Below are 26877 nucleotides of genomic sequence, written 5' to 3' on the forward strand. Positions count from 1 at the left end.
AGGAGTTTGAGGCCAATCTGGGCACAGTTATCAGGAGACCTTATTTCAAAAACAAAACACGAAACAAAAGGGCTAAGGATGTAGCTTAAGTGGTAGAACCTTGCCTAGCATGAGTGGGGCCCTTGCACTGCAAAAATAAAAAGATCAAATCAGAGGTATGCTTTATGAAAGCAAAGTACAAAGTGCAGAAAAGAGTGTAAAATAAAATCCCATTCTGTAAGGGAAAGAGTAATAGAAAAAATTCCAACCGTTGTCATGTCTGTGTGAGTGTGTGTGAACCACATAAAACACAGCTAGAAAACTAAGCACAAACAAAAGTGTTTTGGAAGGGTACACGCTGGGTTATTAATGTGCATCCCTAGTGCCAGGTCACAGGAGTGACGTGGATAAAAGAGAGACAAAAGGAGCGAGAGAACCAAGCCCTGCACTAAAAACTGCATTTGACCACATTCATTTCTTTATGTAAAATTAACAGGATGGAAATTAAACAAAAGAATTTAAAAAGAGAGAGAGAGAGACAGAGAGAAGAGAGACATGCAGCAGGATTGAGGTTCAAAGCCTCCCTCACAGTCCAGATTCCCAGGGAAAAACTTTGGTCCACTTTGGGCCAATCTGCTGTGACCAGGAGCAGAGTCACTGGACGTGAGGGTGTCTGTTCCCACCTTATCTGGGCAGGTGGAAAGAAGGAAAGATCCAGAAACCTGGGGGCTGGGGTAGCTAGTCACACAAAACAAGTTTTCCACTATTTTTTTCTCTCTAAATTCATAAGAACTTTAAGAGGAAGGATGAGAAGAGGGGGCACAAACCAGGAAAGATTTGGGGTTAGCTTAGGAATGAACCAGGATAAAGAGATGGGAACGGTAGAAACAGAGGTTCAGCACAAGAAGGAGCACAGAATCTTTAAGTAACTCGGGGGGCTGGATCAGAGCAGGAAACATGCCATGATATGACAACGGAAACATGGGCTCCTCCTGAGGGACCTGGATATCCCTGCTGACTGAGGGGCCAGCAAATGTATGGGACAGATCACACAGTGTCCTACAGCTGTTGCAAGGAGTGACATGGAAGCCACTGGAGAAGCCACCACCCTCCTTCAAGCAGAAGTGGGACATAGTCTGACTTGGTTCTGATGAGGTTCTCTGGCTTCCATGTGGAGAAGAGACCGTCAGCGTCAGAACAGGGCAGAAGCCAGCAGGTTCTGAGGAGGTGATTGCAGCAGTCCTGGTGGGATGCTGGTGGCGGTGCCCTGTGATGGCAGCTGGATGCTGGAGGCCAACCGATGCTGTTTAAGATTCAACGTTTGTTATTGGACTGTTTGTGTACTTGAGAGGAAAGGGACTGGGACATCTGACCTCAAAACTCAGCCGGGGCATAAAACAACTTGAAGTTTGAGCCTGTTTTCTGGAGGAGTTTAGAGATGAGAATCTCAGCTCGTCACAGTGAGGCCATTAGCTCCCTGTCTTAATCAGATCTCTCCCATCCTATTAAGTCATTTGGAGCTGTTTCTAAGAAAGATTTTGTTATTTCCCCAAATCTCTGGCTGCTTCATTTAGACCTGGTGTTTAGGCGGAATGCAATTAACACATTGCAAACCTGGTTTCCGCTGAAATTCAATCAATTGTAACTCGTTTTCGAATCAAGCTGCTTTCTCTAATTGTGAGCCTTGGCCCCCGCAGAATGGCGATTTAAGCCAATTATTGTGCTGCTTGTCTGAAAATTGTGCTATTTATGTTGGCATCTCTTCACATTACTGATGAGCCTCCTTGAGTTAATGGAATAATGAAAACACAAAACAGATTTACCGTGCTTAATAAGAGAGGGAGATAATGAAGGCAAATTACAATGGAGGCCCAGGTCTGCGTGGAGAACAGGTAATGCAGTTTCTATGTTTAAATTAACGCTCAAATTCTCTCATGCTGATGGCAGAAGCGTAGAGAAACTCAGAGTCTGATGGCAGGAGTGTGCTGCCTCAGCTGGACTTCAAGACTGTGGTCCTCGGTGCTCCTGCCTGAAGTTTGGCTGTGGGAGATGGCTGTGCTAACCAGGAAAGGGCAGGCTGCACGGGGTGGGAATCAGGAAGTCTGGTCCTCCTGCTCTTGCCTCAGTGTGTGACCCAGGACAAACCACAGCTCCTCAGGAGCAGAGTGCCCCAACCTGTCCCGATGCTATGATTAACCAGGACCTGGGATCCAGCTTGGCTGAAGAGATTTGGGCTGGGTCATGGAAGACTTTGGTCAAGTGAGAAGCAGTGGGCCCAGAGGAAGGGCAGAGAGGGGGATGAGGGAGATGCAGGGCAGGCAAGCCACCTGGAGGGGCCAAATTGGCATGGGGGGAGGCCAGGGAGGCTGGTGTGAGTGGACAGTGGGAATCAGGAGAGATGGCTCTGTACCTCCTCTCCCTCCACCTCTTCCCCCAGCCTTGGGCTCACACATCCTTCTTCTCACACTGTTGTCCTGTACTTTCCCATCTACAAGGTCAAGTGCTTCTGGGTGCAATTCTGGGGCCAACAGAAGTTATACCAATGATTACAATATCAGAATGATAGAAATGGGATGGGCATAGTGGTACACTCCTGCAATCCCAGCACATGGAAGACTGATGCAGGAGGATCGTGAGTTGTAAGCCAGCCTGGACTACATAGTAAGATCCTGTGAAAAGAAGAGAGAGAGAGAGAAGAGGGAGAGAAAGAGAGAAATAAAAACACATATACAGCTCTGTGCTAAATCCTCCACAGACACCATGCCCTGCCATCCTCCCAACAGCCTAATACTTTTACTAGCTGTGTGCACCATTTGCTAGCTGTTGGAGAGAAAAGGAAGGAGAGAAAAAGAGAGAAGGGAAATTTGGCAGTTACCATCACTTTTTACCTACATCTTATATATAGAGGCACAGAGAGGTTAAACCAGTTGCCAAGTTTGTACAGCTAACTGGGATAGCTATGATCTGTACCCAAGTAGTTTGGCTCCAGAACCTGTGTCCTTGACAGCTGTCACTCACAGCTGATGGCTGCCTGGTGTACTTGGGAAGTTTAGGTCCTAGCTAGAGGAACCCTCACTCTCACGGGGATTCTGTGCCCTAAACACGGCAGGTGTGATCAGACTTACTGACCTGAAGGGGCCATGTGGGAACAACACATCCCATTAAGTAGGGGGTGTGCTCTGATAAGCAGCCCCCACCCCGAGACTCGGGCTGGTCCAGACCCCAGGATATTTGTACAGCTCTTGGATGGGAACCCCAAGACGGACTGGGCTTGGCTTTCCAGCAGTTTACCAACTTGGCATGTGCCTCAGAGACCCAAGAGAGTCTTAAGGAAAACGAAAGCCCAAACCACCTGAGTTTGTGGACCAGTATTCGGCCAGTAAGGAAAATGGCCCGCATGGAGATTGGTAAGCAGATGCTTGGAAAATGTAACTTCCTTCCCTTGTTCTTTAGCCCACTGTCCCCCCAGCTGAGGACTGACCCTGCTGGCCAGGGGTCTGTATGGAGCACCCTATACAGTCAGTGTCCCAACTGTTCCCGACCCTCACTTGCCACACATCTCAGAGGCTCATCTTTTCGAGGCCAATGCCTAGCTGTGTGACCTTTGACAGGTTACTTAACCTCTCTGAACCTCCATTTCTTGATGGGTTGTACAGAATCTGTGGACTCCCTTCCAGCTCTAAAATGCTAGGAAACGCCATTCTGCTTCTCTTTTCTTCTTCCTCCTGTCTGTACTTGTCACATCCCTGTGCACACAGCTCCAAGCCCCTGTCTAGGTCATGATTTCTCACTAACTAGGAGGGCCAGACAGAGAGGATCCCTCCTTGCCACTTGGAAGCCTCATGACAATACACACAGTCTTCAGCGGGGGAGCAGAGCTCTCAGCCTGCTCTTGCAGGGGCCCTCCAGCTCAGGTACATCTCCACAAGCTAAATATTTACCAAGATCCTAAGGTTTTCCACCACCTTTAGCCCATTGCTTTATCTCTCATCTGCACACGGCCCTTTTTCTGTTCACCTTCGGTCAGACATTTCCCAGGATCCTCTGGGCTTCAGGCACCATCTCTTTGGAAGGTGATGAAACCATGTCTGCCACTAATCACTTCCAGTAATAATAATAATTCCTGACCGTTGTATAGGATTTCTCAAAGCATGCCTTATCTCACTGGCTCCCATGCTGACCTCTCCACTTCCATTTGGTTTTGAGAGAACTTCTAAGCCACCTGCTCTGGGCCTCACAGCCAGCACGTGGGGGGCCTTTTGAGCTCCTCTCTTGTCCTCCCATGGCTGCCCAGGTCAGCCCACCCCGCTCCAGCTCATTTGGGGACTGCATGTACACGTTGTCTAATATTTACAATCGATCAAAGTTAAACATGGTTTCTCTCCTCCTACCTTGATAAGCACACATGGAAGGCCAGGTTTCAATTTAGAGAGCTTGGATTCCTTGAGTTTCCCACTGGAATGTGCTAGAAGCCATATTCTGCATGGACTTTTTAATTTCATGAGCCAATTAATCTTCCTTTTGCCATGGTTGGTTTAAGTTTCTGTCATTGCCACTGGAAGAGTCCTGATGATACAGCCACCATGGAAGGCAGCCAGGGACACGAGGAAGATGGGTCAGAGACCAGGAATGACAGACGATCAGATACTTTAGACAAAGGAATAGCAAGATGAAGTCAAACCAGAGAAGGTAACCAAAACAACTCGAATCTTTGTAGAACACACACGCGCACACACACCACACCTTTTTAAGATACGAAAATAATACAGGAATATTGTGGGCTCCTGGAGATGCTCAGCCCCTGGCTTCTTCCCAGAGGAGGTCCAGGTCCTTATTTTACAAATGATACGGCGGCTTCAAGAAAAGGGCCAGTCTCAAGACCTCCTGGCTAGTGAGCCGCAGGAATTAGTCATTAAATCAGAGTCGGGCACCAGTGGCTCACGCCTATAATCCTAGCTATGTGGGAGAGTAGATATTTAAGGTCAGCCCAGGCAAATGGTTCATGAGACGCCCCCCCGGCCCCCGCCCCATCTCCAAAACAACCAGAGTAAAACAGACTGGAGGTGTGGCTCAAGTGGTAGAGCGCCTGCTTTGCAAGTGCAAAGCCCTGAGTTCAAACCCCAGTCCCACCAAAAATAAATAAATAAATGAATAAACAAGAATTAGTCATTAAGCCAGCAAATATTTATTGATTGCATGCCACATTCGAGATCACTGAAGAAAGTCTTGTGTATACCATAGGACAGGGGCAGGCAAAACTTGGCCCACTGATTTTTTTTTATTGTTTTATTATTCATACGTGCATACAAGGCTTGGGTCATTTCTCCCCCCTGCCCCCACCCCCTCCCTTACCCCCCACAATGCCCCCTCCTTCTCCACCCAACCCCCTCAATACCCAGCAGAAACTATTTTGCCCTTATCTCTAATTTTGTTGTAGAGAGAGTATAAGCAATAATAGGAAGGAACAAGGGTTTTTGCTGGTTGAGATAAGGATAACTATACAGGGCATTGACTCACATTGATTTCCTGTGCATGGGTGTTACCTTCTAGGTTAATTCTTTTTGATCTAACCTTTTCTCTAGTTCCTGTTCCCCTTTTCCTATTGGCCTCAGTTGCTTTTAAGGTATCTGCTTTAGTTTCTCTGCGTTAAGGGCAACAAATGCTAGCTAGTTTTTTAGGTGTCTTACCTATCCTCACCCCTCCCTTGTGTGCTCTCACTTTTATCATGTGCTCAAAGTCCAATCCCCTTGTTGTGTTTGCCCTTGATCTAATGTCCACATATGAGGGAGAACATATGATTTTTGGTCTTTTGGGCCAGGCTAACCTCACTCAGAATGATGTTCTCCAATTCCATCCATTTACCAGCGAATGATAACATTTTGTTCTTCTTCATGGCTGCATGAAATTCCATTGTGTATAGATACCACATTTTCTTGACCCATTCATCAGTAGTGGGGCATCTTGGCTGTTTCCATAACTTGGCTATTGTGATTAGTGCCGCAATAAACATGGGTGTGCAGGTGCCTCTGGAGTAACCTGTGTCACAGTCTTTTGGGTATATCCCCAAGAGTGGTATTGCTGGATCAAATGGTCCATTGATTGTTTTTATAAATAAAGTTTTATTGAAACACAGTTTTGTTCATTTGTTTATGGCTAGTCAGGCTACCTTTGCAGGGCAATGGGCTGTGTGAATGAGTACGGCAGAGACCAAATGACCTGCAAAGCCTCAGATATCTACTGTCTGTTTGCCACAGCCCCCAAGAGGGAATGAAGCAGTCACGGGGCTTCCCACCTACAGACATGGGACCCAATTGTCACTTCACAGACGGATGTGAATTCTGGACTCCTTGGGGGTAATTTAATTGGAGTCCCCATTTTGGGGGAGTGATGAAATCTTATTTTAGCCAAGTTCTCCTACTTTGCATGACTGGGTTCTAAGTTTGGGAGTTGGTGTGGTGCCGAGGTTTGAAGGCACTGGTGGAGGTACTTTTGGGGATCTCCTGGCTGTCTGCAGTGCTTTGGTCATCGTCACTGCTCCTGCCATGACTGTGATGAGACACCATCCCAGTGCCTACCTCAGGGCCCCCTGCAGACCCAAGGTCTCTGTGGACCCTTGTCACCCTTGTCACTCACAGATAGCCTTCCACAGATCCCTTCCCAGTGGGCAGGGTGAGGACTTATGTGAGGTACAGAGTGCTCAGGTGTGTACCTATGCTCACAGCCACTGTCCTCTGGCCTGTGACTGCCGCTTTCAATGCCTCTGTGAACTAGACACAGGTGCCTCTGCTCTGGGTGTCTCCAGACACAGCTCAGGTACCTGTCTTCTTGTCAGGCCCACTGCCTCCCTCACACTAAGCCATCATTGCCCCCACTGGATCATGACAGTGGCTCCTGACTGCTCAATCTAGTCCCAACCTCCCTTCCACTGTGCCCAAAGCCTGTTAACACTGGGCAGCCAGAGAGATCCTGTAAAAATGGAAGCCACTCTTCTGCTTAAACCTTCTCCACAACCCCCCACCTACAGCCAGAGTCAAGTTCATGGTGTTTGCCATTGATTCACATTGACATTGACCCTCTATGTAAACTAGAACCTTTCTGCCCACCCGCCCTACCTGAGACACCCTGCTTCACCCAGCCCTGCCCAGTTCCCACCAGACAGTGGGCTAGTCAGGGCCCTTCCTAACCAGTGAGTGTGACTGCTGGTCAAGAAGTCACCTTGCTCTTCAGATGGGGTGGGACTGAAGTTTTGACCTGGCTACATGTTGTGAGAAGGCTGGGCCTGACCTCAGGTTCTGATTATCTACAAGGTGACATGCCATGTCTGGAAGCTTGCACTGTCCCCCACTGTGAGACCCAAGGACCACTGGGTCAGGGGGTAAGCTTCGTGACTCCTCTCTGCCCTCAGATGAGGCCAGGTCAGCAATCGTCACTTAAGAGTCTTTATTGGAAAATAAACATGGTTAATGTACAAGAAACCCCATCCAAGGGTCCAGTCAAAACGTCCCTGTGTGGGAACGATAGCATCCTAATGGGCTCCAGATGTCCTGTGGTCTCTTTGTCCTGGTGATCTGAGGGGGGAAGTAGGCTCTGGAGGGAGACATGGTGGGTTTGCAGTCAAAGAGGCATCTTTGCCACCTCAATTTCTCTGTGTGGTAAGTTTGGGGGCCCCTCCCTCTACCCTGTGCAACTTCAGCAGACCCCATTCCTCTCTGCCCTTGGTGGTCTCTGCAGATGCCTTCTACTGAGTTTAGTTATTCAGTCAAAGGAAATGCTGGTCGGTGGCTCCCTTTGGAATCAGAACTGGAGTGGTTCCTGTCCCACCAGGGCAAGTTGGAGGCCAGACAGCACTTCAGAGGGACCGTGGAAGAGCCAGCATGGTGGCAGGAAAGCCACAGACCTTCAGAGAAGTGCCAGGGAACAGAGGAAGGGCTGCACAGGAAAAGCCAGGCATGGTGGTGTCCTCCTGTAATTCCAGCATTCAAATTTGAGAGGCAGAAGCAGGATTGTGTATTCAAGATCAGCTTGGGTTACATAGTGCAGGGGTGGGGGAGGGAGAGAGAGAAATGGAAGGAAGGGAGGGAGGGAGAGAGGGAGGGAAGGAAGGTTCTCTGGATAGTTTTTTGGAGACTACTCACAATGTCACCCTCACACTGGTGAGCTAGCAGGCCCCTAGATCATCTCACCTGGGCAAGACCAGCTCTGCTCCGGGCTCCACATTGTTGGTTCCTGGCCTGGAGAGCCTGGCCTTGAATTTCTCCAGGCTGATGTTCTGTCCAGCTGGCTCCTCCTGGACCTCCGGCCTGGAATACCTGCTCCTCCCAACTTATCCTCCTTCCTCTCTCCTTGTTTCGTCTTCCTCTCTGCATTCTCACTACATGCTGTTAGATCAGGCATTTCCTTGTCTGCTTCTTCCTGTGGGGTCCTTCCATGTCTCTCACTAGGCTCTCTGAGCTACCAGGAGACCTTGCCTTGCTGCCCCTGTGTCCCCAGCATTTAGAACTGGGCCTGGCACTTCACAGGCACTAGAGGCACACAGCCATCCGTAGTTATCCAGCAGCTGCTGGGAGGACACTGTCAGAGGGTAAAAATACTTACACAGCCCAGCCCAATCCATCAGCTCAGGTTTGTGCTGTGGGAGAGGCAAGGTTTGCCCCCACTGTCCCCATCCCTACCCCATACCCAGGTCCCTGTAGTTTGGAGGGCTGGCTGGGCCACTCTGGTGATGCACCTGTTGACTGGTTCTGCCTAGCCCAAGGGGCCTGAGAGCTGAGATGCCATGGTACACGCTGTGTTTTCCTTCCTCACACCCCCAAGGCTGTAGTGCTAGGAATGGTCCCTGGGGAGGGTCCTGTAACAAGAAGTGCAGTGACGGTAACCTTAGCTAACAGACATGGGTGCCACTGGAGCAGGACAGGAGACTGACACACAAAGCACTGGCCCAGGGTCACATGGCTAGCAAGTTGGGGACCCAAGAGTTGGACCCTGGCCTTCCCAGTTCGGAATTTAGCCCCAGGTCCACTTGAGGCCAAATCCAATGTCCTTGGATTACTTAAAGCTTTGTGGTATGGAGGAAATGGTTCTAGCAATTGACCCTCTAACCTGGCTCTGAAGTGGGACAAGCCAGAGAGATGGTCACCATTGGGAAGGGAGAAGAAGTGAGCATCACAGGCTGGCATTTGAACAAGAGTCCTGGGTTCACTCCAACACCCTTCCCCCCGCACTGTCACTGCTCAGATTGGAATCATAGTTTGTGGAGGCTCACAGAGCTCCATGCTTTCTCACCAGGCCTCCCCACCCAGAGAAAAGCCAAACTCAGGGATGCTTTAAGATTATGGGAATTTCCCACGGTGTGAACCGTGCCACTGTATCACCACTTGGAAGCAGTGATTCTAGAAATCTATCCCTGGCAGAGGACAGAAGCCTGTTCCCCACTCTCTCCTTCTCTCACTCTGTTCCACCCTTGTTGCTGTTCCTTGTGCCAGCAAGCACCCCTCTCCACCTGCGCTGTTGCTGCTGGACCCCCTGCCTGGAACACAGCTGAAGTCCTCCCTGTCTTGGCTCAGTTGTCACCATTTCAGCTAGGCCGTCCCTTACTGATTCTCATTTTCTATCTGCGGCTGCCTCTGGAATGCAGTGTGTCCACTGCTGGCACAACTGTTGAATAAACTGATGTTCAAGACCATCCCATGTTACAGATGACAAACTGAGATGCCGCAGAACAGGCTTGTGCAGTTCCACCAGTCAGTTAGAATCTGTACCCTTTCCCTGGGGCTGCGCCACAAACTGGGGGCCACAAAACCCCAGGAATTTATTTGCTGAAGGCAGGAAACCTGAAACAAGGTGGCGGAAGGCTGGTAGTCCCAGGTACGGGGCTGCATCTCTCCACCTCTGTCCTTGTCTTCAGAGGCCTTGGTGTCTGTCTCTCTCCCTCTGCTGATAAGAATAGTCATTGGTTTAGGGTCCACCCTACCCTCAGGCTGACCTCCTCTCAAGACCCTTATGTAGTCCCATCTTCAGAGATTCTCCCTCTAAGGAAAATCACACTGCAGTCCCGGGAGGACATGGAATTTGGGGGGACACTAGGCAGAGCTGGCCAGGATCTCCCAGGGGGAGCTCTGTGTGCACGGGGAGATGGTGGCCAGCGGCTGTGGCTGTCAGTCTCAGAACTTGTCAGGAGGGAGAGGGGTTAAGTGAAAGCCAAGCTGATCCTGGCTGATCCCGTAATCCCTGCCCCTGGGGGGCAGTCCTTCTGTGTCTGTCTTTCACTGTTTTTTTTTTCTGTGTTGGCTTCAGGGCCCTCTGCATGGTAGCATGGCTTAAGTCACCTGCCAGAAAGGTGGCACAGGGCAGTGAGCATCTGCTGATCTCCCCCCGCCCCCCGGCACCCAGCCACTAACTTCCCACCCAGAACCCAACCATTGCAGACTGACCTCGCATTCCTCAGCTTACTGGGGTGGCGGGAGCCCTGTCCACCCAGCCTAGGTGAGCCTTGACCCCATCTCCATTGCACTCCCTTTCCAGGGTCCCTTCAACATACCTGGGCTTTCTGTCCTGTCCTGCCAGAAGTCACTTGCTGGCTGGACAGACCTGAGTTGCTCGTAGCGGCACAGATGTCGATGGATTGACGGCAGGTGGGAGCCATGCAGCCCAAGGTGCAGTGCAAATGCCAGACAGCTGCGCACATCTTTGTGTGTGTGAGGGTGGGGGGAGCGGATGAAAAACAGATACTTAATGTATCTGGTTAGAAATGAGGATTTTCTGGCTGGGTTATGCCTGTCACTTTAATGTCTCTTCTAATACTTATGGCTTTTCTGCACCTGACCTTGTCAGTTCCACCCCTGAGAAGGCGTGGGGAGATCTTGGCCCAACCTCAGTCCCTCTTAGCCCTCTGTTGGGGACAAGTCTGGGTGAAGACATCTAGGCAGGAAGCTACGATGGTTGTAGGGTTCAGGGTTCAGGCAGAGCCACTGTTTTCATTCAACTTCCTCAGTTGAATGTTGGGGGCCTCCTGGCCCCCAACACAGGGCAACCTGTGTGTTCAGTGGTCCTGCATTTCCCTGATCAGTAAATCCTGCCAGTTCTAACTAGAAATATCCCAACCGCCTACTTCTCAGTCCCCATCGCCATGGCTCTGGGCCAAGCCACCATCGTCCCCAGCTCACCTACCGAACTTCTTGCTTCTGCTCCTGCTTCTTTTGCCAGCCACTCTCCATGTGGCAGCTGGGGAGGGGGTCCTTTAAGAAAGAAAACAGATGGCCCCGCCCTTTTGAAGTCATTGCATTTATAATAAAATCCAAATCCCTGGCAGTGGCCTCTGTGTTGGCATGACTTGGTCCCTGGGACCTGACCAAACTGGTCTCTGCCCTGTTGGCTCTCAGCTCACTCCAGTCCCAGGGACTCCATCAGTTCCCTGACGGCTCGGACCCCTCGCCGCTGGGCTGACCGGTTGCACTTCCTCTTCTCCCAGGGCTGGGCTGTCTGTCCTCGCACCTTGCCATGGCTCACTTCTTGTGGGTCACACCTTGGCTTCCAGAGTAGCCTGGGTGAAGTGGCCATTTGCTGCCATAATGTCACCTGACCTGCCTTCTCAGTTGCCTCTTTACTTAGTTACCACCTTCCTCTCCTCACTAGAATGTTCTGTCTTAAGAACAGACACTGCTTCTAATTTACTTGATACTATTTTCCCAGAACCTTGTAAAATTGTTCTCTCTCTCTCTTTTTTTTTTTTGACAGGGTCTTGTGATATAGCCCAGGCTGGCCTCAAATTTGCAATTCTCCTGAGTACTGGGATTACAGGTGTGCACTACCCAGCCAGTAAATTGTTCTTAAATTAACTACTGATGCTCACGATTGGCCCCTTTGCCAGGGAGTCAGCCCCAGTTATGACCATTGTGGAGCTGGTGTCAAAGGGAGGCGAACCCCCGGGGAATACCCTGGCTCCTCACCAAGACTCCAAACTCACCAACAGAATCTGGTCTCCTCCAGCTCCAGCCTTCACAGAGTAAGAACCAGACAATGCAGTGGATGGAACATTCCGCACCCGAGGGCAGAGAAGACTGAATCAAGAAGTGGCTCCTCCTGGCTCTCCCCTGAATCACCGGTCACCTGTAGCTTTCTGGACCTTTTCCTACTGTACTGTCCATCCTGAAAAAAAAAATGGAATTTACCTAAAATCTAAATTTTAAGGGAAGGGCTACATAGATCATAGGTCTCCCCATGGGTGATAGAAAGAATTACAGGGGGACTGAGTGTGTGGCACTGGCCTGTAATCCCATCTACTTAAGATACAGAGACAGGAGGATCAACGTTTAAGAACAATGAGGCAAAAAAATTAGCAAGACTCTATCTCAACAAATAAGCCCAGTGTGGTAGTTCACACTTGTAATCCCAGCTACGTGGGAGGCAGAAGTAGGAGGCTCACAGCCTGAGGCTGGCCCAGGCAAGAAGCATGAGACCCTATCAGAAAAACTAACTAAAAGCAAAATGATTGTGTACGTGGTAGAGCCCTTGCCTGAGGTCCTGAGATGAATCCCCAGCACCACAAAAGAAAGGAAAAAAAAAAAAAGGAAGGGCAGGAAAAAGAAAGGAAAAAAGAAAAAAAGGAAGGGAAGGGCAGAGGGGATGAAGAGAGGGAGGGAGCAAAGGAGGAGATGGGTTCACACAGACACTCCAGTCTAAGGGTGTTTCTTGTTGCTCACACCCTCAGACTCAAAAGCAAACTCAGAAACAAGAGCCTCCGAAATCCCATCTCAAATGTCCCTCTGGCCAGCTACTTAATTAAATGACCCTATAATGAGATTTCTCCCCGCTGAGTCTGCATTTAATAATTAATTGCCCTCCTTGACCCAGCCAGACTCAGAGGCTCATCAATTATTCATCTTCCCCATCTGCACTCAAAGCACATCGCAGGGAATAGGGCCAGAGTTGGAGAGAGGCACAGTGACAGGGACGGGAGCGGGGTGTCCCCCCCAGTGTCACCTGCTGGGGATGGATGGGGAGGTGAGAGAGGGGCAGATCGGGTCTTGGGTCTGAGGTGGATCAGGGACCTCCCTTCAAGATGAATGCAAATCACTAACGCAAAGTTAGACATAAAAGCAAACATTTATGCAGAAGGGAATGCCAACCGATTTCTTTCTAAACAGCCGATATAAGCCACGAAACTCAGAAAAAACTAACACTGTCTGGTGGACTTCGGTGCGTGTTGCAGTCAGTCAGCCACGCAGGAAAGGCCGACATGTCCTGGTATGTATCAGCCATGCAGGAAAAGACCTGACAGCCACTGTCCCTTTGGGGCCACAGACGTCTTGGCTGCTTCTTCTCACATTAGGCTTTACAGAGAGGAGAGACAATTTGGCCTTTTCTCTACGAATGATGACCAGAAGGAAAGAACACCTGGCAGTTTAGGAGTTTTTTTGGGCTGTGAAACCTGCTGTCAGTAATGTCACATGCTGGATTCGTTTGCTAGGGCGACCACAAGTACCACAGGTTGGTGGCTTAAATGACAAAAATTTATTGTCTCAGCCTAGAGGCTGGAAGTCCAAGATCAAGTGTTGGAAGGGCTCCTTGGGGTGTAAACGGTTCTTCAACCATGTCTCCATCTGGCTATCCTTCTGTGCCTGTGTCCTCATTACTTCTTCCAAGACACTAGTCACATTGGATCGGGGCCACCCATAGCCCTCATTTAAACTCACTTGTCTCTTAAAGACTCCATCTCCTAATACAGTCACATTCCAAGGCACTGGGAGCTGGAGCTTCAATAGATGAATCTGGGCGTGGAGGGAGGGACGCAGATCAGCTCACGACATCCATGTGCAGCAGGACAGCTGTCAATTGTGGACATCACTGTCAAGTTTCTCTCCCGCAGAGCTAAAACATTTCAAGGCATTTCAAGTGTCCCCAACACAGTGGCTGACCTGATATGCTCATCAGCCTGTGTGTGAATGAAATCACAAGCTGTGACACTGACTTTGGGTCACAAGGCACAGGAGGTTGCTCAGAAGCCATTCTCAGACCTCGGGGGGGGGGGAAAGGGGGCAGCAATGACTAAACCATGGACAGAACTGTGAGCCACTTAAAACAGCTCATGGTGGCCCAGCCGAACTCCCCAGGGGCCAGCTCCCTACAATGCCTGGGCTGGAAAGGAAAGGGCGCAGAGAAGAGGAGACAGGGAGAGGGTGCTCTTGGGGAGCTGTAGTTCAAATGACTTTCTTTTGCAAATTGCACAAGCATGTGTTTCTCAGCCTTTGGAAAGGGGGCAAGTGACAGGCCTTCAAATTCAAGGTTTATAAAGTTCCCAGAAGTTGGTCTCCACGTGGGTCCAGGTTATGAGCTCCTTCCCACCAATCCCACCATCCTGGGCCAGGTTGGTGTCCCGAGAGAGACGTACATGGGGCTGTTTTGTATATGATATGTGGTGTATCACTGTCTTAAGCTACGGCAGCAAATTGCCACAAGCTTGATGGTATAAACCACTAGAAACCTGTTCTTGCAGTCTGGAAGCAAGAGGTCAAGGTGTGGCAGGGCCGCTCTGGCTCCTCTAGGGGAGGTCCTTCCCGCCTCCTCCAGCTTCTGGTGGCACCTGGTGTTCCCTGGCTGTGGCTGCATCATTCCAGTGACTGCCTCTACTGTCACCTGGCCTTCTTCCCAGGGTCTCTGTCTCCTTTCACCTCTCCTCAGGAGATGGTCTTTGGACTTAGGGCCCCTGAATCCAGGATGAGTTTGTCTTGAGATCCTTCACTTAATCACATCCCAATAAGGAGTGCAGGGCTGGGCCTGGGTACATCTTCTGGGGAGTCACTGTTTGACTCACTACAGATTGGTCTCTGACTCTAGCTCCGCATGACATGGTCCGTAAGTTTCACCATGCTCCCAAAGGGGCCCATGGCATGAAAGGAGGGACCTGTAGCTTGTTGTGACCACTGGAGAAGGAACCCTGTTTTTTTTTTTTAATTCTACAACTGAGATGTAAGGTTTTTGTCACAGCAGTTGGTCTACCCTAATTCACTCTCCAAGCAGTGTTGCCTCTGTGACAGCAGGGCCTGGCTGTGTCCCTAGTGCCTGGACCAGACAGTTCACAGCAGCTATCGTGAGAGAGGTGAGCACCATTCAGTTCCTGGGCCAGCTGGGATCTGCAGGGTGAATTTGGGGGCAGGCAGGAGAAGCCAAGGGGGTGACGGGGGGCCTTCAGTTGGTCAGTCAGGGGCAGCCTAGCCTGCTGAGGCTGGCCAGAAAGGAGTCGTTCCCAGTGTGGTGCTCAGGGGTTTGAACTCAGGATCTCATGCTTGGTAGGCAAGCGCTCTACCACTTTACCTACACCCCTAGCCCTTTTTGCTTTTAGTTATTTTTCAGACAGGCTTTTTACATTTTTTACTTCGATCCTCCTGCTTATGCCTCCCACATAACTGGACTCACAAGTGTGTACCGTGATACCTGGTTTATTATGAGATGGGGTCTCACTAACTTTTTCTCCCTCCAGCTGGCCTTGAACCAAGATCCTCCCAATCTCTGCTTCTTGAATAGTTGGGATCATAGGTGTGAGTGACCTCACCTAGCTCTGCTTCATTATTAACACATTAAATAACAAGGTTCTGGGGCAAGTCCAAAAGCTACTATAATTTCAAAGTAGTGATCATTATAAAGGTAGGATTGCCAAAGTAGATAGGCCTGCCACCTGTTCTTGTAAATAAAGTTTTATTAGCACACAGTCAACATTTATTCATGAAAGGTTTATAGCTGCTTTTGTGCTGTAATAGCAAAGGTGAGCAGTTAAGGGGAACTGGATTCCTGCCTGGAATATTTGCTATCTCTGTCTTCACAGAAGTTTGCTGGAAGCAATATTTTTGAGACTTTTGCAACAACTGTCACATAATATGAAAACATTTGCAATTTCTCCCTGGGGAAAACATCAAAGATTTTGCTGCTACTACTGTGGTTTGTTGACTACATTTGTAGCTGAGGTCAGTGAAAATAAAGATGCAGGTTTATGAAAGAGTCCAAATCCGAAGGTCTCTTCTCTGCCTCCCAGCCTCCTGTCCTTTGGGGGTGTTTAAACTGGCCCCAGGTTGGAAAATCCAAGTTCAAAGGCTGTAATCCAGGGCCTCTGATGTTCCCCTCCCCCCGACCTCCGCACCCACAGTGGGAGGGGGGGTCAGCAGCCAGGGTGTAAACTCAGAGGGCTACGCCCAGGTCAAGGGATGCTGGGAAGTGTAGTCAAAAGTGTTTAACACATTATTAGGAGAACAGGAAACAAGTACATAGTATGTCAGATGCTGAAGAAGAGCAATGCTGAATAAAATGAAATGAACAGGGAACTCCAGCGTTAAGTACTGACTTTTTTTTTTGCAGTGCAGGGGATCAAACCCAGGACCTTCCTGCATGTTAAGTGAGTGATCAACTGCTGAACCTTTACTCATGATTTTAAACTGTGTGATGAGGAAATGTCCCAGAAGGCAACATTAAACTTCGAGGACTCCACACGTGAATTTCTGAGTGTCACAGGCAGCAGGAACAGCATGTGCAAAGGTCCTGAGGAGACAGCAATGAAGATGATTCTGGGTGTGTTTCTTGTCTCTCTCCCCGACTAGAACCACAGCTCTGTGAAGAAGTGACTTTTTTGGTTTTTGTTTGTTTTGTTCTCTGCTGTTTTCCAAGCGCCTAGGGCAGTGCCTGGCACACAGTGTCCACCTTATTGTGGAGTGTGACTTCCCAGCTGAGCGGGGTCTGGCAGGCTCCAGGGAGACAGTAGGAAACAAAGGCAGGGAGGAGTCCTACAGCAGGACCACATGGGCCCACAGGCCACGGCAGGGAACAAAATTCTGTTTTGTTTTTCGTTTTTGCTTTTGCTTTTGAGACAGACCCTTTCTATGCAGCTGAGGCTAGTTTCAAAGTCGTCATCCTCCTGCCTCAGCCTCCCAACTACTGGGATTGCAGGTGGGCATCTCTCCATGCCCAGCAAAAATCTGTTTTTGTGAGCAAGGAAATGATTAGACATCTTCAGAACGGAGGGAGGATTTTCATTGTGAAAGATTGCTCTGCTTGGGGAGCCACATCTGATACTGAGACTGGAGGTTCATCCCACTGGCCCCTGCTGGGGCTGCGGCCAGTAAAGAGGTGTGTCCAGGGAGTGATGGGGACTAGGAGGACCCTTTTCTGGAATTTCACTGCTGAGAAGGGCCTCACATTGAGCCCTCAGAACTTACATCTAACTGAGCTCTCTCCTCTATCCCAAGGACAGGAACAAAGAGTAGGATCACTAACCCCCGTGAGGGATCCTGCTGCCGGCTGGCCTGCCATCTGCAGTGCCCACGGCCCTGCAGACATCTTAGGAACAGTACACCTTGCATCTGGGATATTTTGGGGGAAGAAGGGGGAGATGCTCAGAAAGGTTCACATTGCAGCCAATGTGAACTGTAAACAGAACAGCATTCAGCTCTCTGCACTTTTCCTGTTTATACCTGGAGCTGGAACAAAACCCAAAAAACAAAAACGGAGGCGGAGGGGTCACTCAACACTGCTCAGGGTCTCCTGGAGGGTCCCTGGAGGAGCTGCCACTTGCAGGTGTCCTTAGGTGTCCGGCTGGTCTGCTCCTAACTGGCTTCAGCGTCCCCCATTGATCACAGGAGCGAAGGGCCACCCTGGTGCTCTGAGACCCCAACAGGTGCCACCCTGGCTGGGGTCCCCTTCCCCTTCCCCCGCTGCAGGGTCCGCGGACGCCTCGGGGACACAACCACGGTAACGACCCTGCGACAGCTGCGCTCCCGGATCCCACCCTGCGCCGCCCCGGGGGACAGGTTCGCACCTGCTCGAGGCCATTTCTCATCAATTAGGCCTTGGCAGCCTGAATGGGGCTGACGGGGCGCGGCCACTCGCAGATGGTGGCCCCGCGCAGCTGCCCACCTGGCCCGAGGGTCGCGATCCGCCCCCAGGTGGGGTGGGGACACCTGCGTCGCAGATGGCATCGCCCCTCTGCACGTGGTCACCGCAGGAAGGGGGACTCCCTCTGGGTTGTGGCAAGGTGACCTAAAAGCCTAGCAAGAGTGGGTTGACTACACGACGTGCGCTTCCTAGGCTGGAACACGCGGCCATAGAAGAAAAGATGCATCGCAGCCCCAGGGCTCAGTGCAGTCCCACTCTGGGGACCAGAGTTGAACGCAGGCAGCATCGCCTTCAAGTTTTGCAAACTTGTCAGGTGCTGGTGGTTCAGAAGGGCAGGAGCAGGGGTAAACAAAGAGTTTCCAAGACCCCTCATGTCTGTTATTTTGTCACCAGCATCCCTGCAGACTCAGGGTGCTTGGACCAGCTGGATGTCAGTGGAGCACCTCATTCTTACCATGTGCAAAGCACTAATGCTAACAATAATGACTGACACAACACTTAGGCAGGGAGTGAGGCTGATGGCTGAGTACATGGCTTGGATGCTGACAAGAAATCACATCCTGACCCACTGACAGTAAAGGAATGATGCATGACATATGACAGAGTCTTGCTGACCTAAAAAGCCCCCAGAGCAGTGCAGGCCTGAGCATCCGAGGTCAAGAACTCCCCAGCCTGACATGAGGTAGGCTCCAGAAGTTAAAGACAGAAAACCCATTTTTCTGGGACTGACCACACACCCCAATAAAACCTGAGGTCTTGGGACCTGGGCACAGCACTCCCGCTTGAGGCTGCCCTCCTCTGTCTGCGGGGGCATGACTCCTCTGCATTCACTTTGCTTTATATTAATATTTTATCTGTTCCTGCTTCAGTCTCCTCCTTGTCTCCCCTTCAGTTCTTTCTCCGATAAGACCAAGAACTTTCTAGCCCCTATACTGGGCAACCCGAATTCTGTGACAACGATGATGACAGAGTTTCCTGCAGCAGGCAGGAAACTCAGTCCTCAGCAGGGCCCCACAGGGTTCTATTTGCAGAACCATCTTCCAGATGAAGAAACTGAGGCATAGAAGGACTCATCACTTGCCTGGGTGCCTCCAGGTGCCATGTGCCAATTCTGGGAGTAAACCAGGGTTCTGGCTGCAGAGTGGGCACTCTTCATGGCAACACTGTGACCTTCCATTCTTCCCATTCTCTCTGTCTTCCACATCTCAGAAAATAGCACCTCCAAAAAGTTAAATAAAATAAAAACTTAAAATCCAAGCACAGTGTTAATTCCATCCCTTCTGAATTCTTTTCATTCCTGACTCCCTCTCACGGCTGAATTATCAGAGCCTCATGACATTTGGTTTCCCCAGAAGCAGTCACGGATGAGGACTCAAGAACATGGAGTGTATTTGGGAATTGGGAGGTGAGTATCCACAGAGAAGCAGGGAACAGAAGGTGGCCAATGCAGCAGGCCTTACCCGGCCACATGACCACAGACAGCTTCATCCCTCACACAAACTTGGCAGGAGCTGCAGGCAGACCACACAGCTCAGGTTTATCCCAGGCAAGGGATGGGGGTGCTGGGCCATTTACACACCACTCCTGAGGGCCACCATGTGAGACCTGCTGATGGGGAGGACAGTGTCATATCTTGGGCACTTCTTCCAGCCAGCAGCAAACCCGTGCTGCAGGTAAAGAAGCTGGACGCCATCAGCCTGTCCAGGGGCTGTATCCTTGCTCCTGCCTGGCTCCTCATCCCTCTGTCCTGTATACAGAGAAGCCACAAGAGAAGGAAGCCAAAAAGAGTGTCACCCAGCAGGTACCCACTGTGGGCTCAGAGATCCCACCGGCCAGGACAGGGAGGGGAGGCTGAGGCATCCATTCCCCTCCCTGATCTGTAGGCTCGCAGGCTCCTCTTGAAGGTGGAGCCAGGAAAGCTCAGGAGGAGAGTTGCAGGCGCTTGCAGGGAGCGTTTTTTTTTTTTTTTGGTGAGAGGAATTGCTATTTGTTGCTGCAAATAGCAACCTCATCAGGAGCACCTGCTGTGATGGCCAACATTTAGTAAGCACCTACTGTTTGCCTGGCACCACCCTGAGCAATTTCCTCGTGTGATTTCATTGCAAAACTTGCTCATGTATCCACATCTCTCAACTGGAAGACAAAGCTTGGAGAAGTTAGGACTTTTACTTACAGCCACATACCAGTTTCACATGGTGGACTCAGGATTAAAACCAGGTCTCTCTGATTCACCAGACCCAATATTTTTTGCCTCCTGCGATTTCTCTCTCTGCATCTCTGAGATTCGTGACTCCCACAGACCTTGTCCACCGGGTACTACGCACCAAGGTTATTAGCAGAGCCGAAGTGAATAAAACGCTAATCTTCTTCCACAGATTAAACTGAGAAATGCTTAAAGCAGAGACCTGCCTGCCATAAAAGCAATTGGGTTACTTCTTTGTAATTTGACTGCTCACATGAGCCCAGGAACCTGCGTTACAGCTTTACAAATCTGTGATAATTTCGTTCAACGTTCCTGTTTTATTGTGGCCATTAAAATCCCGTTGTGTTCTTAAAACAGGAAAAAATGATTAAAACAGATGTGGCTCTTAAAGTTACAATATGAATTTTACAGCCCTGGGTTTTATGACACTGGGAGAAACTTCAGCCACCAAGGTCAGAAGCAGGAGAAATGAAGATTTCTGAAATGGTTTGGGGAGAGGGATGGAGTAGAGCGAGGGGCTCAGAGCAACAAGACAGCCAGCAGAGCTAATTTCCTGAAGTTTCCTTTTCTTCTGGAGCTCTGGGGACCAACTGCAGAATGTCACTTTTGCAGGCAGCTCTCTGCACCACAAAGCAGGATCCCCTCAGTTCCTGAGGCTGGACTAAACCACTTTCCCTCTTTCAGCCTGTCTTCCAACCCTCAGTCTCCACAGATTCTGAGTTTCCAGGTAAATAATGATCTTTTTAAAAAATATATTTTTTTTAGTGACTTTACTTTTGGCAGTACTGGGATTTGAATTCTGGGCCTCACACTTGCTAAGCAGGCACTCTTCTATTTGAGTCACTCCATCAGCCCATTTTGTGTTGGGTATTTTTGAGATAGGGCTCATGAAGTATTTGCCTGGGGCTGAACTTGAGCCATGATCCTCCAGATCTCTGCCTCCTGCAGAGCTAGGATTATAGGTGTGAGCCACCAGCGCCTGGCTCTGCTTCAATTTCTTCATCCACAAACCCAGGCTCTGCCAGGAGGCTTGACTTCTCTCAGTGCCAAGTCTGTGGCCTCAGCAGCCCAGGGCCCGCTCTGCAGCAGCTCCGCAGCTGGTGCCTAACCAGAGAAGCAAATTCCTATATTTTTCTTTTTTTCTGGAAAAAATGAGGGGGTTACTAACTTCTAAAAATTGAAACAACAACAACAACAAAGAATGGAAAGAGCTATGAGATTTGTTTCCCTTAAAAAAATTAGCAACAAAGTGGCAGATTCAAAGGAAGCACACACAGAGCTGGGGAAATATGGGGAACTGGGGGCTTCTCTGCACTGCTGAATGTAAAGTGGTGACCCCCAACATGCAAATGGTGTGCTCACCAATTCAGCAGTTCCACTCTCAGGAATTTATCCTAAGGAAATGATCAGGAGAACATATTTAGAGCAGGAGAAAAAGCCCGCCATATAAAGTCTGGGGGAAGGAGAAAACCAGAATACTCTGTAAAACATATATGCTGTGTCCTTCCAAACTCTTTATATGTTTCAAAAAGTAACTGCAAAGAAAGCCCTAAAATGTTACATAGAAATATCTCTGACAGTAAGACTATGGCTTATTTCTATTTTTCCTTCCTACATCCTGAATGCTGCTTCACTTCCTGTCTTCCTTAGGTCTCTACTCAGGTGTCACCTGATCATCATGGCTTGCTTATCTAGGAGAGCAGACCCTACCCTGAATCTCCATCATTTCTCTTTCTCCTACTAATTTTTATTTCTCTTCACTACAAGGCTGAGTAGTCTATTTTCTGTGACTGTAATGAGCCACCTGTGGCAGGATCTCCTTACAAAGAAAAAAGGCTCACTTGGTTCTCAGTTTTAGAGTTTTGAAGTCATGGTGCTGCTGTCAGCTCAGTTCTGATAAAGACTTCACTGGGGCAGCATCACCAAGGCAGGAGTGCATGGCAGCAGGAGAGATCACATGGTGAGACAAGAAATAAGAGAGACAGGGCAAAAGTTGTTCTTTTGAGAACTACCTCAAGGGTCCCTCCAAGATGAACCCCAAGGGCTCATCTCTTCAAGGTTGTCCCACCTTTTAACACCACCATACTGGGAGCCAAGTTCCAGTCCCTGAGCTCTTGTAAATCAGCCAACAGAGATGAGTTAACCCAATACACCCAACCTCAGACTCAAGCCACAACTTCAGCTTTAATCAGTGGGTTAGATGGTGCCATTTTCTTCCCTGCACCCAATACTCACAAAAACAAATCCCAAAGTGTACGTAAATAAGATTCCTTTCTAAATTCTGATGACTCAGTACATTCTAGGGACAGCTGAGCAGATCGACATTTCCAGATCGAATTGAACTGGTAACCAAGAAATCAGTACCAGTGTTTTCATTTATCTTGGTTATCAGCTGCTATTGAGAAATTTACCTTTTTCTTCTTTCTTTCTAGGAGTTCTTTGTAGCCTAGAGATAGTTTGTCCTCGCCTGGTTTTTGTTACAGATTTCCCCCTGTGCTTATCCTGAGTATATGTAAGTGTTCTCTGAAATCCTAGTCAATGTTACCTTTATTTTCATACAGTCACATACTTGATCATCTGGAGCTGTTCTCGCGCGTAGTCTGAGCTGGATTACGTCTCGCCTACCTTCCATGAGCAAACAGCACTTCCACAGCACCATTCTGTAATGCAAACATTGTTTTCCTGAATTGAAATGGCACCTTCAAATATATCACACACATTTCCCTAGTGTACTTGGATTAATTTCTAGAGTTTCCATAATGTCCTGCTGAGCTGTTCGTTATTCTCTGCTCTTTTTCTTTTGCTAGCTTTTGAGTCAGATACCAGTGAAGGGTGCAGCAGGAAATTAATGGTCACTCAAACATGAAGCCAGGGAAGGGCGCGGGGTGGGGATGGGAGGGCTGTTATTGTCCCTCTCCCTGGGGTGTGTGGCGGGGAACTCATACTGGCTGGCTAGAGCTTGTGTTTCTTATACAAAGCATCGCAGGAAGCTTGAAGTCTAGTCACAGTGACACCAAGTGACACATTTACACCAAGGGAATTGGCAAGAGCTCTCAATGCAGCTGTCAAATACTGACCAGACAGGAACTCCTGTGTTCACAGGAAGGACAGCCAGCCCACAGTCACCACAGATCAAAGTCACTCACTTTTCTATCCCTTACAGTACCTCCCCTGCTTAAATGTGACCAGCCGTTAAGGACAAGGGAGCTGGGGACGTGGCCATGGAGGTCATAGAGGGAGGAGGCAGCCAGAAATACTCAGCCCAGAACTGTCTGGAGACCTGGCAGGACAGCACCTCTCACCCCAGCCACACCGCCCCGGTCTTCACTCCCAAAAAATTTCTTGTCAATTTTTATCCACATCTAAAAAAAAAAAAAAAAAAAAAACTTATTGAGATGATTGGATTTAGTACAATTCAAGATTAATTTGGTAAATATTGATGTGTTATCTTTTCATCACTGTGACGAAAATCAGCTGAAAGAGGCACTGTTTATTTTGTGTCACAGTTTCAGTCCGTGATCACTTGGCTCCATTGTTTTGGGGAGGGGAGGGAAGGGGAGAGAGAGGAGGACAGACCAGGGACAAGCTATTCAGGGCTCCCCCCCTCCCCCAGTGACTACTTCTTCCAAGGAGGCCCTCCCCCTCCAGTTCCTCGCACTTCCTGTGAGTCCATGTAGCTAGGACTCCATCACCAGGTGGATCCTCCTGTGCCGGTCACCTCTGAACACTGCTGCCCTGGGGACCAAGTCTTTGGGGACATTCCAGGCCCAAACTCCAACGATTGGTATTTTATCAAATTAAAAATTAAAAATTTCACCATTACAAAATTACATGAAATAAGTTTTTTGTGTCTTTTTCAAATTTGAAAGTGCATTTCTTCCCATACAGTTCATTTATTTAGACTTTTGTTTCTTAAATAAGTCTTTGTTCCACATGAGTCTTGTGTTTTTCTCATTTAATTACTTTGTATTTTTGTAGTTTTCATCACTGATACGAAAATATTTGTATATGTTCATTCTAATTGAATATTCCCAATAAAGAGAAAAGCTGTTTGTTTGTTTTTTTCCATATTTAATACATAGTCAAGCTCAGTTGAGCACCTGGATCCAGCCAGGCCTGAAGCTTTCTACCTCTGGATTTATCTATTACATGAACAGTACACATCAGTTTTAGGTGAGTTTTTGTCACTTACAATTAAGACACCCAAGTAACCTGGAGGGGTAGTCTATGATTTCACTGGCAGTTCTGTTTTGACCCAGGGACCCTGTTTCCCCAGCCTTCTGTACTTGCACCACTGTCCCTGGACCACGGGTGTGGAAATCACCTCTTCTCCTGTCTGTCTCCCACAGAGTACTGGCAGCTCCCTGAGGCCAGAAACCTTCCTTTTTGTGTCTACGCCTCTAAGTCCAGGCTAGCATCCAGAGCCAGCAGCTCCTGGAGCCTGTAATGTGGGAAGCCCATTCCCACAATTAATGCTTCCTGCCCACTTAGGAAGTAGGTATTCCCACTCCCAGTTACAGAAAGGGAAACCGAGGTACACAATGGACACTTGCTTAGGGATTTAACAGGTGACAGGTGCCAGATTTCAACCCGGGACTCTGACTTCAAACACAATTCAATAAGCTTTTGTTGCATAAGTGACTCCCCTCAGACTGACCTTGATATCGTCCTAATGAAATTCTAACTAGCTAGTGCTCACCCACAGAACCAGCCTTTGGGGTTTCGCCAGGGTCTGGAGCTTCCTCGGCAGTGGGTCTCTGGGTGAGTGGGGGTCTCTTTCCCATCACTTCTTCCCAGCCCCAGGCTGCTGTTCTGCATGGCTGCCCCACCCTGCGCTCTGGCATGCCTTCTTCCTTCTAGCACAGTGCCCACGCTTGGTTTGGCTTTCCTTTACTTTGGGGTCACCTTCCCATACCCTCAGACCCTAGGGCCACTTCCTGTCCTCAAGGGAGCAGAAGCCGTCACCTCTCTACCACTGCTTTCAGCAGTCTTCTGTCCCCAGCCCCGTGATCCTGGCTCTTACGACCCACTGGGCCCGCTTCACCGTCTCCCGCCATCCACCTGACTTCTCTTCCCATTACAAAGCCCTTAGACTTGACGCCCCTGCTCACTCTTTATTTATAGAGCCAAATTCCTCCGCAGATAATTCCCCGTGGGCCTCCCCACTTTTCTGCCCTTGCTCTTTATTTGGTTTGGTTTTGTTTGTTTTTGTTGTTTGCTTTGATGCCAGTTCTCTCTATGGATCTCAGGCTGGCCTCAAACTCACGATCCTCCTGCGTCAGCTTCCTGAGTGCTGTGACTACAGGCATGCATCGCCACACCGACTTTTACTGCTCTTTGATATGATCCAGCGCACCTATAGCTATGCACACAATAGGACAAGGACGGTTTATGTCCTCACCCCTAGCACAAGGCAGCACACAGTAGGAGACTCCATAAATACCAACCAACTGCTGAAGGAGTGAATTACACAAGCTGGTTTGCAGGATGCTGATGGTGGATGAGGAGTCACCCCCCCAGGCCACAGCCTCATTTGCGTGTCACCCAGCGTCTCTAAGAGTTTTAGCTGGAGCTGGCACCATGATTGTTACCACAGCAGGTCCATGCTGAGACCCTCGCCTGACCTGAGCTGGCATAAGCCCAGTTCCCACCCCACCCTATCCAGCTTCCTTCTCGCTCCCCCGTCTGAGCCATGCTTCAGTCCATATAGAAATCCTTTCCTCTCCCAAAAATCTCATTCCCACCATGTCTGTAAAGGAATCGTAGGAATGATGACAATAAAGACAGTGACCTGTGTTTGTCATGTGCCAAACACTGTGCTAAACACATAGCACATTTCAGTGCATTTCATTTCCTGTTAACCCTATAAAGTGAGTGCAAGTGTCCCCATTCTACAGACACAGAAACTGAGGCTCACAGAGATTCAATCAGTTATCCAAGTACACACATCTGGTTAGCAATGGAGCCAGACAGTCTGACCCAAGCAAAACCTCACCTAACCACTCAGCTGTATAATGATAACTTCTCAACATTTCTATCGTGACTCATTGTAAAAGATACTTTTTGTACTGTGATGTAGCTCACATATATGCACTCACCCACCAAGGGCTGAAACAAAAGTTTCACAAAGCAACTCGTATTTTTATTATGTGCTTGTGTTCTGTTTGGTTGTGATCCACAGTGAGTAACACGCTGTACCTTCCAGTAGGTCACAACTGGCATGCGCCATGTTGTGTGAGTAACTGCTCTCCAGCGGGCTTTAAATTAAAAGCTGCTTATGTATTTGCTGCTTATGTATGCATAGACTTTTTTTTGCACATTTAATGGGCTTTATCATGACATTTTCATATATGTATATAATGTTCTTTGATTACATTCACCGCTCATTAACTCTTCTCCCCGACACTTTCCCGTCTTCCCAAATAGTGCCCCTTCTGCTTTCGCGCCTTTTTTTTTAAATCTAGACTCCAAATACGAGAGAAAACATGGGATCCTTGTCTTTCCAACATGATGATCTCCAGTTTCATCCATTTTCTTGCAAATGACACAACTTCATTCTTCTTTATGGCTGAATTCATATATATATATTTATATTTATATATGTGAATTTATATATATATGGCTGAATTTATATATATATAAATATATAATACTATATATATCACATTTATCACACACACATATATATGTCACATTTCGTAGACTTTTTGTGTGTGTGGTACCAAGGTTTGAACTCAGGGACTCATACTTGTTAGGCAGGTGCCCTACCACCTGAGCCACACTGCCACCCTCCCCAGGGTGTTACTTAAGGACATCACGGT

The sequence above is a fragment of the Castor canadensis genome, chromosome 5 (assembly GCF_047511655.1).
Source record: "Castor canadensis chromosome 5, mCasCan1.hap1v2, whole genome shotgun sequence".
Lineage (NCBI taxonomy): Eukaryota > Metazoa > Chordata > Mammalia > Rodentia > Castoridae > Castor > Castor canadensis.